A 13,620-nucleotide genomic window follows, 5' to 3' on the forward strand; every position below is an offset into this window, starting at 1 on the left:
GTCTGTTTATTCTGCTGAGAGTTTATTTTGCTGTGCAGATGCTCATTAGTTCAATTAGGTTCCATTTGTCAATTTTTGCTTTTGTTGCAAATACTTTTCGCATCTTCATCATGAAATATTTGCTCATTCCTATGTCCTGAATGGTATTACCTAGGTTGTTTTCCAGGGTGTTTTTGGGTTTTACATTTAAGTCTTTGATCTGTCTTGCATTAATTTTTATATATGGTCTAAGAAATGGGTCCAGTTTTAATCTTCCGCATATAGCTAGCCAGTTATCCCAGCACTATTTATTGAATAGGGAATCCTTTACTCATTGTTTTTGTCAGGTTTGTCAAAGAGCAGATAGTTGTAGTGTCTGGTCTAATTTCTGGGTTCTCTGTTCTGTTCCATTGTTCTGTGTGTCTGTTTTTGTACCACCACCATGCTCTTTTGGTTACTGTAACCATGCAATGTAGTTTGAAGTCAGGTAGCATGATACCTCCAGCTTTGTTCTTTTTGCTTAGGATTGTCTTGAATATATGGGCTCTTTTTTTGGTTTTATTTGAATTTTCTGCATATCTCTAGCCAGTTCTCCCAGCACCAATTATTAAATAGGGAATATTTTTCCCATTGCTTGTTTTTGTCAGGTTTGTCAAAGATCAGATGGTTGTAGGTGTATGGTCTTATTTCTGGGTTCCCTATTCTGTTCCATTGGTGTATGCCTCTGTTTTTGTACCAGGATCTATGTTGTTTTCATTACTGTAGCCCAGTACCATAGTTTGAAGTTAGATCACGTGATGCCTCCAGCTTTTTTCTTTTTTCTTAGGATTGCCTTGGCCTTTTGAGCTTCTATTTGGGTTCCACATAATTCTTAAAATAGTTAGTTTTGTTTTTTTAGTCCTGTGAAGAATGTCAGTGGTAGCATTGACTCTGTAAATTGCCTTGGGCAATATGGTAATTTTAATTATTTTGATTCTTACTATTCATGAGCATGGAATTTTTTTTCATTTGCTTGTGTCATCTATAATTCCTTTAAGCAGTGGTTTGTAGTTCTCCTTGTTGAGTCTTTCACCTCCCTTGTTAGCTGTATCCCTAGGTATTTTCTTCTTTTTGTGGCAATTGTGAATGGGAATGCATTCCTGATTTGGCTCTCGGCTTGACTGTTGTTGGTGTGTTAAAATGCTGGTGACTTCTGCACATTGAGTTTGTATCCTGAGACTTTGCTGAAGTTGTTTATCAATGTAAGAAGGTTTTAGGCTGAGGCTATGGAGTTTTCTAGATACAAGATCATGCCATCTGCAAACAGAGATAGTTTGACTTCCTCTCTTCCTATTTAGATGCCCTTTATTTCTTTCTCTTGCCTGATTGTTTGGGACAGAACTTCCAATACATGTTTAATAGGAGTGGTGAGAGAAGGCGTCTTTGTCATGTTCCAGTTTGTAAGGGGAATACTTCCAGCTTTAGCCCCTTTAGTATGATATTGGCTGTGGGTTTGTCATAGATGGCTCTTATTATTTTGAGATATGTTTCTTCAATACCTAGTTTATTGAGAGTTTTTAACATGAATGGATGTTGAATTTTATTGAATGCCTTTTCTGCATCTATTGAGATAATCATGTGGTTTTTGTCTTTAGTTCCATCTGTGTGATGAATCACATTTATTGGTCTGTGTCTGTTGAACCAACCTTGCATTCCAGGGATAATGCCTACTTGATCATGATGAATGAACTTTTTGATATGCTACTGGATTCAGTTTGCCAGTATTTTGTTAAAAATTTATAAACACCTCTATGCATATAAACTAGAAAATCTAGAAGAAATGGATGAATTCCTGGACACGTACCCACCCCCAAGACTGAACCAGGAAAAAAATTGAATCCCTGAACAGACCAAAAATGAGTTCTGAAATTGAGGCATTAATAGATAGCCTACTTCAACAAAATAGAGGGCATATATACCAAGCCCGGAGGTAACATCATATGTAATGGTGGAAAGCTGAAATATTTTATTCTAAGATCAGGAACAAGAGAATGATATTTGCTCTTGCCACTTCTATTTAACACAGTACTATAAGTCCTAGTTAGAGGCTAGGAAAAAATAGGAAACAAAAATAAATAAAAATCATCCAAATCTGAAAGGAAGACATAAAATTGTCTCTGTTTGCAGATGACACGTATATAGAAAAAACTCAAAGCGTCCACTAATAAAACTGTTAGAGCTAGGAAATGAATTCAGTAAAAAGAAAAAATCAACATGCAAAAATTACTTGTGTTTTTATATGCTGAAAAAAAGCAGTCTATTCAACTAGTGGTGATGAGAAACAGTATATCCATATGCAAAATAGTGAAGTCAGGCTTTTATCTTACACCATGTAAAGATTAATTCAAGTAGATAAAAAACCTTAATATAAGAACCAAAATGACAAAACTTCTTAGAAGAAAACAAAGGGAAAAATCATGACATGGTATTTGGCAATAATTTTTTGTATGTGAAAACCAGAAGTATAGGCATTAAAAGAAGAAAACAAATAAAATTTATTTCATCAAAATTAACATTTTGCACATCCAAGGACACTTTCAGAAAAGTAAAAAGGCAGCTCTCTTATAATGGGAAAAATAGTTGCAAAGTACACAGCTGATAAGAAATTAAATCTACAATATATTTTAAAAACTTACAATGAAATAACAACAAAATAGACAACCCAACCGAAAAACAGGCAAAGAGCTTGAATAGGCATTTCTTAAAAAAGATAAGCATGTGACCAATAAGGATGTGAAAAAAGTCGTGCATCACTAATCATTAGGTAAATGCAAATCAAAACCTCAGTGAGATACCACTTTATACCTATTAAAATGGTTATTATTAAACTAAACAAATAAAATCAGAAACAGAAAGTGTTGGGGAAGATGTGCAGAAATTGGAACTTGTTGTACATTGCTCCTGCAGCCACTGTGGAAACCAAATGGTACATCCTTTAAAAAGTGAAAGAATTATCATGTTATCCAGCAATTCCACTTCTTGGCTTATGCACAAAAGAATTGAAAGCTTGAATTTGAACAGATATTTGCATACCTATGTTTATAGCATCATTATTCACAATAGTCAAAAGATAAAAAATGACCTAAATATTCCTTAATGGATGAAGGGAGAAACAAAATGTATATACATGCGATGGAACATTATATAACCTTAAAAAAGAATAAAATTCTGGTTCATGCTACAACATAGATAAAACTTAGATGAAGTGAAGCTATGCATAAAAGGAAACATATGACATACTAGAATATTCAAATTCATAGAGATAGAAAGATAACTTGACTGTTATGAGACTCATTTCTCTGCCAAGCATCACCATGGCAACCACACGAGTTTGTCTCCTTTGGGTTTTCTAATAAAGGGTTCTTATTAGTCTCTGAGAATTTCCCTGAATTTTTCTAATAGAATAAGGCTCCAATTAGCTACAACTTCTGAGGGAATAAAATAAAGTTTTAACTCTTGCTAATGAGAGGCCATTTAATAAGACTCTGTGGGTGTTCAACTTTGACAAATTCATTAAAAGTTTTCATATCACAATCCCAGAAGCCTGATTTAACAAGCCCTGGAACAGCATTCTTCTAATTAAGTCCCTTCTTCCCCGTGCTTGGAGCAGAGAAACAGCTGCCTGTGATTAGTGATTTGCTGTCTTTGTTAGTGATCAACCCCATCTCCATTATTATAAGGGAAAACAAAATAATTTAAGTTTTGTAGAGTTTATCAATGCTTTAAGGGCAGTGGAAGTGCCCTTCAACTTCTGTGTACTAACTTTGTTAATGATCTGTTGAGTAATAGAAGACTTCAGAATCTTTCTTAAACATTTTTAGAATAAATACAAATTAAAATATATGTATATATATAAAGGATATAATAAGTCCAACAAACCTAATAGTGGTTGAGAGAGATTGTGTGGCAAACTCTGAAAGCTAAAAAGTTGTTGAGATGATATTAATTCTACTCTCTCTTTGCTTCTTAATATTTTAATGTACAGGCATTTAAGAATATTATAAATAATAACCCACTAGACAATCTTTCAGGCAATAATTTATATCTATATTTGTACAAAAAGGGGTGAGAGGTATTAAACCATTTTTTTCTGAGATCCTTTTCATCCCTAATTACTGCTGTAGTATATTACTGATAATATTTTACTTTCAATGATAGGTAGGCATGAGAGTGCTAAGGCATTGTAGATTAGTATAAATCATGAGCATACTGATCCAAAGACTCAGAAGCTCATCTTCACACATTGATTCTCATAGCCACTCACTTAGATGCCTCCCTGAGGGAAATATATACTGTGATCAATGCCAGGAAAAAAGACCCTTTATTTTTATTTTGTGTTATTTTTTATTGATGCAAATATTTGTATACTTATGGGATACATGTGATATTCTGTTACATGCATAGAATGTATAATGACGATGTCAGGGTATTTGGGATGTCTGTCACCTCGAGTATTTATCATTTCTAGGGTTTGGGAATATTTCAAGTTCTCTCTTCTAGCTATTTTGAAATGTATAATGCATTGTTTTTGAGTATAGTCACTGTACTCTGTTATTGAACATTAGAATATATTCCTTCTATTTAACTGTATGCTTGTACCCACTAATCAACTTCTGTTCATCTCCTTCTACACACACTCTTCCCAGTCTCTGGTATCTATCATTTTACCTTCTAACTCCATGAGATCATCTTTTTTAGTTCCCACATATGAGAATATGTGAGATTTGCAAAAGACCCTTTTAAAATCTCATTATTTTTGTCCGTTTTTCTTCACTCCTCAATTTAGTTGCTTATGGAGCTTTTTAAAATACCCTGTGTTCCCTCTATGTACTTTCTGCCTAAATTCGCAGGCAAGCTCATGTCTTTATAGATGTGGCCACAGGAAGGCTCACACACTAAGAAGAAAGTAAAGGAAGGCCTCTCCATAAAAACAAAACAAAACAAAACAAAAAACAAAGCAAAATTGTTTTGTTTGTTTTGAAACTTGTGTTTCAAACACTAGTTGGATCACTCAGTTTACCATGTCGCAATTCTATTTGTATTCATACTAAAATAGGCATCTAAGTGTTACAATTGCCTGTCATTATGGAAGCAAAGACTCTTTAAATATCCTTTAAGTGGTAGTTAAATTTTGGTTATCTAAAAAGTACATTTGAACCTTTCACCCAACATAAAATCTAAGAACTCAATAGCAATTTACATATAACATGTGGTCTTACCTTACTCCATTTCACTACTTCTACTGCCAAAATTTCGAGCATCCTAAACCCAGTGTTCCACATCCTCTCATTCTCATGTTTATTTAGCTTTATGTAGATGTTAAACATCTTTTGTTTTGATTCTTTAATGATTCATAAAATTTTACAAAATCTATTGTGCAGCAAGTAATCTTCCTGAGCTTGCTTTATGGTATTATTAAGATTCATTCTATTTTTTAATTGCTCAAATATATTGCTGTCAGCTATTGTAAAATATTCCATTTTGTGAATACAAGAAAAATTATTTATCATATTATTTAGACACAGAAATTTTATATATCTACCATAGAAACAAACCTTTTGAACGTGCCTTTGTGTGACTCCTAGTATACTGGAAGAAGTTTCTTGGGTTCTGTGGAGAGAAATAGAATGGTTGGACTGTTTGGAATGTAGAAGTCCAATATAAAACATGGTGCTGATTTCTTTTCCAAAGTGCCAATATCGATTTTCATTCTAATCAGCAATGCTAAATTGTTTTGCTAATAAACATACTCAACAACATTCAGTATTGTTTGAGTTTTCTATTTTTTCTGCTGGAATGGGGATAAAATACCATTCTTGACAATTATGTCAGAAGTTTGCTGGCCATGTGTGTCTGTTTTTCTGTGAAATAACTGCTCATGTATTTTTCTTATTTTTCAGTATATATATATATATATATATGAAGTTGAATCAAATAATATTATTAAATATAGGTATATATTTATTTAGTATACTGTTTCATCTTAGTGCATAACTAGAATTTCCACCTATTTGAGGTATCTATCAATGGACAAAGTTTAAAATTTTTAACTTGGTCAAATTTGTCAATGATGTATTTATAGTTATTACTTTATATGACTTGCTTAAGAAATTGATGTCTGCTCGTGAATATTTGCCTATAATTTAAAACAAATATTTGTTGTGTTTTCAATATGTGTTTTTAATACAGTTGGGGTTGATTTTTGTACATTGTTCAGTAGGAACTAAATTTAATATATCTCCCTATAAGTAATATTTTCTCAATAATTTTATTAAAATTAAGTAGATTTACATTTGTTCAAAAAGTGGTATTATTTGAGGCAGATTAATTGTAATAAAAATTAGTCACAATAATGTATAATGTCTTACATCCAAATGAAGCTTACTTCTTGTTTTTGTAGCAGTGTTGGAAGTGTGGACATGTACTGCTTGTTGGTGCAGCTTCAGGGACCTAGGAAGACAGAGTCCCTGCCTGGGTTTCCTTGGGACATCTCCATTGAACAGCCACAGTGAAAAATATAATGTGCAAGAAAGCACCCCGGGGAGGGTTTCTCTTTTTCCTCCCTTTTTTCCTCCCTTTCTTCCTCCCTTCCTCCCTCTGTCACTCCCTTTTTTTCTTTTGCTGAAATACTCATATTTCTTTTAAAAATTTTTAATTTTTTAAAAATAGAGCACCACATCAAAGAAAAAAAAATTAAGGAACTACCATGGATCCAAAAAATCTTGTTTCATATTTATCCACCCAACAAATCTACATACATTTAATGTTTGTGGAGTTTTGTTTTGTTTTGAGACGGAGTCCCGCTCTGTTCCCCAGTGCAGTGGTGCGATCTCAGCTCACTGCAACCTCTGCCTCCCGGGTTCAAGCGATTCTCCTGCCTCAGCGTCCTGAGTAGCTGAATATAGGTGCATGCCACCACGCCTGGCTAACTTTTGTATTTTTATTAGAGATGGGTTTCACCTTGTTCGTCTGGCTGGTCTTGAACTCCTGACATTGTGATCTGCCTGCCTTGTTGGTCTTGCTGGTCTTGAACTCCTGACATTGTGATCTGCCTGCCTTGGCCTCCCAAAGTATTGGGATTACAGGCATGAATCACCATGCCCGGCCATTTGTTTAGACATCTTATCACTTCTTCATTATACATAATCTTGAATTCATAGTTTCTTCCTTTGTACTTAACCACAATACCTTATCACACAAATACAATTAACAGTATTTCCACAATATCACCTAATAGGACATCTGCAAACACATTTCTTAATAATCTCAATAATCTCATGTCTTACAATTGACTTATTTGGATGAAGACACCCACACACAAAAAAAACTCCACATGTTGCACTTGGTTGGTATGCCGATTGAGGTTTTTAATTACACATGAATTTCCAGCCGGCACTCTGAGCAGCAACCACATTCCTTCAGTCTCCATAGAAGGTCACTCTGTCTATGTGTACACAGACTAGAAGTGCCAGAGAATAAAAATCGCCAGCAGAGAAGCACCCAAAGAACCCCTGGTGAAAATCAAGTTCTGTCTCCTCTCTCACAGGCAAGAATGATTCTCAAGGTTGTGCATTTTATATACTTTCTCAGAAGTGAGCCACAGGGTTAGGTTGGATTTGCCCTCTGTAGTAGCTTACTCAATAAAACACACTTTATTGACTTCCTTTCCTTCTCTGTATTAATTCTTTATAAATATAGACTTTTCCAGATAAAGAAAAGCTGAGGGATTTCATCAACACCAGACCTGTCTTACAAGAAATGCTAGAGAGAGTTCTTCAACATGAAAGAAAAAAAGTATTAATGAGCAATAGGAAAGCATCTGAAGGTACAAATCTCTCTGGTAATGGTAAGTACACAGGAAAAGACAGATTATTATAATACTGTAATCATGGTGTGTAAACTACTCATATCTTAAGATGAAAAGATGAACCAATCAAAAATGGTAACTACAACAACTTTGTAAGACATAGACAGTACAATAAGATATAAATTGAAACAACAAAAACTTACAAAGTGAAGGTATGAAGTTAAAGTGTAGAGGGTTTTTTTTAAGTTCCTTTTTGCTTGCTTCTTGTTTGATTATGAAATCAGGGTTACGTTAGTCATGAATTTTAAGTAATGGGAGATAAGATATTACTTGCAAGGCTCACAATAATTTGAAATGTAAAAATATACAAGCAGCATAGGCAACTGAAGCAAAAATGGACAAATAAGATCACATCAATTTAAAAAGCTTCTGCATAGCATAGGAAACAATAAAGTGAAGAGAAAACCCACAGAATGAAAGAAAAAATTTTCAAACTACTCATCTGACAAGGGATTAATAACCAGAATATATAAGGAGCTCAAACAACTCTATAGGAAAAAATGTATTAATCCAATTTAAAAATGGGTGAGAGTTGAATAGACATTTCTCAAAAGAAGACATACAAATAGCAAACAGGTATATGAAAAGGTGCTCAACATGTTGATCATAAGAAACGTGTAAATTAAAACTACAGTGAGATATCATCTCACCCCAGGCAAAATGACTTTCATATAAAAGAAAGGCAATACCAAATTATGCCAGAATGTGGAGAAAAGGGAGCCCTCCTACACTGTTGGTGGGAATGTGAATTAGTACAACCACCATAAAGGACAGTCTGGAGGTTCCTCAAAAAACTAAAAACAGAGTTACCATATGATTCAGCAATTCTACCGCTAGGTATACATCCAAAAGAAAGGGAATCAGTATATTGAAGAGATATCTGCACTCCATGTTTATTGGAGCAGTATTCACAATAACTAAGATTTGCAAGCAAACTGTGTCTATCAATAGATGAATGGATAAAGAAAATGTGGTACATATACACAATGAAGTACTATTCAGCCATAAAAGGTAATGAGATCCTGTCATTTGCAACAACATGGATGGAACTGGAGGTTATTATATTAAATGAAATAAGCCAGACACAGAGAGACAGACTTCAAATGTTCTCCCTTATTGGTGGGAGTTAAAAATTAAAACAATTGGGCTCATGGAGATAGAGAGTAGAAGGATGGTTATCACAGGCTGAGAAGGGTAGTGGGGGTGGGGATTAGGGAGAATAAGTGGGGATGTTTAATGGGTACAAAATATAATTAGAAAGCATGAATGCCTTAGTGTTTGATAGCACAACAGAGTGACTATAGCCAACGATAATTGTGCATTTAAAAATAACTAAAAGTATAATTGGATATTTTGTAACATAAAGGACAAATGCTTGGGATGATGGATATCTCAATTATCTGATATGATTAATATGCATTGCATGCATGTATCAAAATATCTCATGTACCCCATAAATATATACACCGACTATGTACTCACAGAAAGTAAAAATTAAAAATAAAAAGGTCTAAAATATTTAATGTGGATAGCATGATTTTACTCCAGAATTTTACTGATTTCATTTGAATTATCCCATGGGAACATACAATAAATGCCACACAATGTAATTTCCCAATAATAATATCTCTAATACTATAGATTCTAACACTTGCATGGTCCAAGTTTCAGAGTTGCTTGCACTGCATCCTGGATTGCAGTGAATCCTCTTTCTGTTATTGAAGTTACTCAAAGTCAGTATCTTTTTGCATAACCCACTATATAGATCTAAATAATAATCCAGGTGTGGTATATGCTGCCTTCAAAACCCAAAAAGGTATACCAAGTATTGTCTATCTATCTGTTATCTATCTATCTATCTATCTATTTATCTATCTATATCTATCTATCTATCATGTATCTACCTTTTGATGAGAGGGCAAGATGCAGTAATCTTTCCATTGCTTTGGATATCCCATGAGACTTTAAGTGGCATGCAACTTCCTACAACCTTTATTTTTGTGGAAGACCACTGATATTGGTAAGGTATATCTTGCACCTTTGGATAACAAATGTATTACAATGTCTCCAGTGTGCTAGCTATTTCTTACAGCTCGGTCCAATTAGCATATTGTCATCTAAATCTGGTACATATTTTTTCTATGCAGCATGTCCAGGTAGCTTGTATTTCTTTCACTTACATCATGACAGAGGACAGGAGGATAAGCATAGACCGAGGTATTATAAATAGAAGATGTCTTATTATGAATGTGAGTTGTTCTTCATATTCTTTCCTCAGAGTGATAGAAAAGAGCTCATTTACCAAATCAATAGTAGGTGCATAAGACCATCTTAATTTGCTCTAGAAAAGATACTGAGTCTAACATAGGAACTTCTACTTACTGGAGTTTCAGGAATTGTGTGGGTTTTGAAGAGGTTAAAGTGATAAATTAACAGAAATACAATGGAAATCACCATATCTTAGTCATCTGGATAAACATACTTCAAAAGAAATATGCCATCTAGGTAATTTAAAAATATACTAGTGATCACAGTTTTAAAAGTTCAGATGAAATGTTAAATTATTTTTTTAAATGATTTCATCTTTTATTTTAGACACAGTGGGTATATGTGTGTGTTTGTTACATGGGTATATTTCATCACGCTGAGGTTTGGGGTATAGATCCCATCACCCAGGTTGTGAGCATAGTATCCCATAGGTAGTTTTGCAACCCACACTCCCCTCTCTTCCTTCCCCATTTGGTAGTCCACAGTGTCTATTGTCTCCATCTTTACATCCTTGAGTACCCAAAGTTTAGCTCCTACTTATAAGTGAGAACATGCAGTATTTGGTTTTTTGTTACTGCATTAATTCACTTAGGATAATGGCCTCCAGTTGCATCCATGTTGCTGCAAAGGACATGATTTTGTTCTTTTTTATGGCTATGTAGTACTCTGTGGTGTTTATGTGCTACATTTTCTTTATCCAATCCACCATTGATGGGCACGTAGGTTGATTCTTTGCTATTGGGAATAACACTGCAATGAATGTATGAGTAATTTGTCTTTGGGGTAGAACAATTTATTTTCTTTTGGATGTATCCCCAGTAATAGCATTCCTGGGTCAAGTAGCAGCCCTGTTTTAAGTTCTTCGAGAAATCTCCAAACTGCTTTCCACAGTGGCTCAACTATAATTTACATTCCCACCAACAGTGTATATGTGTTCCTTTTCTCCACAGCTTCACTAGTATTTGTTATTATTTGACTTTATTAATGATCATTTTGACTGGACTGGTGTAAGATGGTCTCTCATTTCGGTTTTGATTTGTATTTCTCTCATCACTAACTATGATGACCGTTTTTTCATGTTTGTTGGCTGCTCATATGCCTTCTTTTGAGAAATGTATGGTCATGTGCTTTGCCCACTTTTTAATGGGGTTATTTAATGGGGTTTTGCTTGTTGACTTAAGTTCCGTATAGAATCTGGATGTTAGACCTTTGTTGGATGCACGTTTTGCTAATATTTTCTCCCATTCTGTAGATTGTCTGTTTACTCTGCTGATAATTTCTGTTGCTGTGCAGAAGCTCTTTAATTAGGTCTAGCTTGTCAATTTTTGTTGCAAATGTTTTTGGGAAATTAGCCAAAAATTATTTGCCAAGCCTGATATCAAGAACGGCATTTCCTAAGTTTTCTTCTAGGATTTTCTTACGTTTAAGTCTTTAATCCATCTCGAGTTAATTTCTGTATATGCTGAAAGGTAGCTCTCTCTGCTGTGGCCTCTGCCTGAGGGAGGGCTGTAGCCCGAAACATCTAACAAAAGAAATGCAGGCGAGGTGCTCGTAATTGGAGGGGCCTCCTCTAAGGCTCAGGAGTCGTCCTGGTAAGAAGTCATCTCTCTCAGCCCCTACCGGACTGCGTGCCTGCGAATGCCAGGAAACACGAAAGAGCCAAGTGGCCGATCAAGAGCCTCTCTACGGGCATTACTCTTAGGCGCCATCTACTGGATTACAGCCCAAACTTCAACACCAAAAATTAAGTTAAAACTGATAGGTCCAAAATACTGTTTCAACAGGCAAGCAACCTTAAAAATTAATAATGATATATTTTACATTTTATGTATAAACTTTTTAAAATCAAGCGTTTATTTTACATTTTCAGCTCATAATTCAGACACTAATTTTTTTTCAAAAATACTTGGTCTGCATTTAAATTTAATAAAATTTACAGTTGAAAAATTAGATTCACATATATGCAATGTCCCAAACATACTCAAAATATTTTTCATCACTAAATTGAGTAAACAATATAACTTCTTTCAAGTCGGTATTATTAACATCAAATTCAAAAATTTAACATATAAATTAAAAAGTAACTTTAAATTCATCAATATCAAAATTGTTTTCAAATGTTTCTTATAGATTTTGCAATTTACATAATTGCATATTAAAATTACTTTTTTCTGCATATTATGTGTAAAATCATAAAATGTACAAAATCATTATCGATTCATATCATAAAATGTTTCCATTTCAAGCTCAATTTTCATACTTCTCTTAGTAGATCACAGATAAGTCTTTCTTTTCTGGTTGTTCTAAATTTACCTGTTTCACATAAAGTGTGATGTTGCTGACAAAATGTAAATCACACTTCTATTTGTTATCATGATTATTGAAATGCTTGCTATATATTTTGATTAAAGAAGATCCGGAGTGGGAATGAAAGTACAGTAAATCTTTGTAAAACTCAGGGCTGGGTGCTGTGGCTGACACACGTAATCCAGGCACTTTGGGAGGCCAAGGCGGGCGGATCACGAGGTCAAGAGATCGAGACCATCCTGGCCAACATGGTGAAATCCCATTTCTACTAAAAATACAAAAATTAGCCAGGTGTGGCAGCGTGCGCCTGTAGTCCTGGCTACTCGGGAGGCTGAGGCAGGAGAATCACTTGGACCCAGGAGGCGGAGATTACAGTGAGCCAAGATCCCACCATTGCACTCCAGCCTGGTGACAGAGCAAGACTCCATCTCAAAAAAAACTTTGTAAAACTCTTTCTGGCTCAACCAGTGAACACTGACTGGCAAAGATATGTCATTAAATTCACTGTTTTGTATTATAAAATTTAATTAATTGGATTAATAAAATTGAATTCATTGGTGAAGAATCAGCATTTACAAGTATAAATTGAATAAATTGAGCAACTGTACCCACGACACATATATTCTGCTTCCAAAAACTGAGCATAAACATTTCCAGTGTATATCATAAAGTGGAATGAAACACATAGGGACATAGTATTATCTTCTTTTAAAATCCCAATAAATCTAAATTTTTGACTTGACATAGCTAGGGCAACATTTGCTATGATAAAAACTACTTTTTATATTTAACAGAAATTATTTATTTATTTATTTACTGAGACAGAGTTTTGCTCTTGTTGCCCAGGCTGGAGTGCAATGGCATGATCTCGGCTCACAGCAACCTCCACTTCCCAAGTTCAAGCGATTCTCCTGCCTCAGCCTCGCGAGTAGCTGGGATTACAGGCATGTGCCACCATGCCCGGCTGATTTTGTATTTTTATAGTAGAGATGAAATTTCTCCATGTTGGTCAGGCTGGCCTTGAACTCCCAACCTCAGATAATCTGCCTGCCTCGGCCTCCCAAAGTGCTGGGATTACAGGCATGAGCCACTGCAACCGGCCCAGAAATTATTTTTTTAAGGATAAAATTAGCCTTTGTTTTAATTTTTAAAATTTGCTA

This window comes from Pongo abelii, chromosome 1 (assembly GCF_028885655.2).
Source record: "Pongo abelii isolate AG06213 chromosome 1, NHGRI_mPonAbe1-v2.0_pri, whole genome shotgun sequence".
In the NCBI taxonomy this organism is placed as follows: Eukaryota; Metazoa; Chordata; class Mammalia; order Primates; family Hominidae; genus Pongo; species Pongo abelii.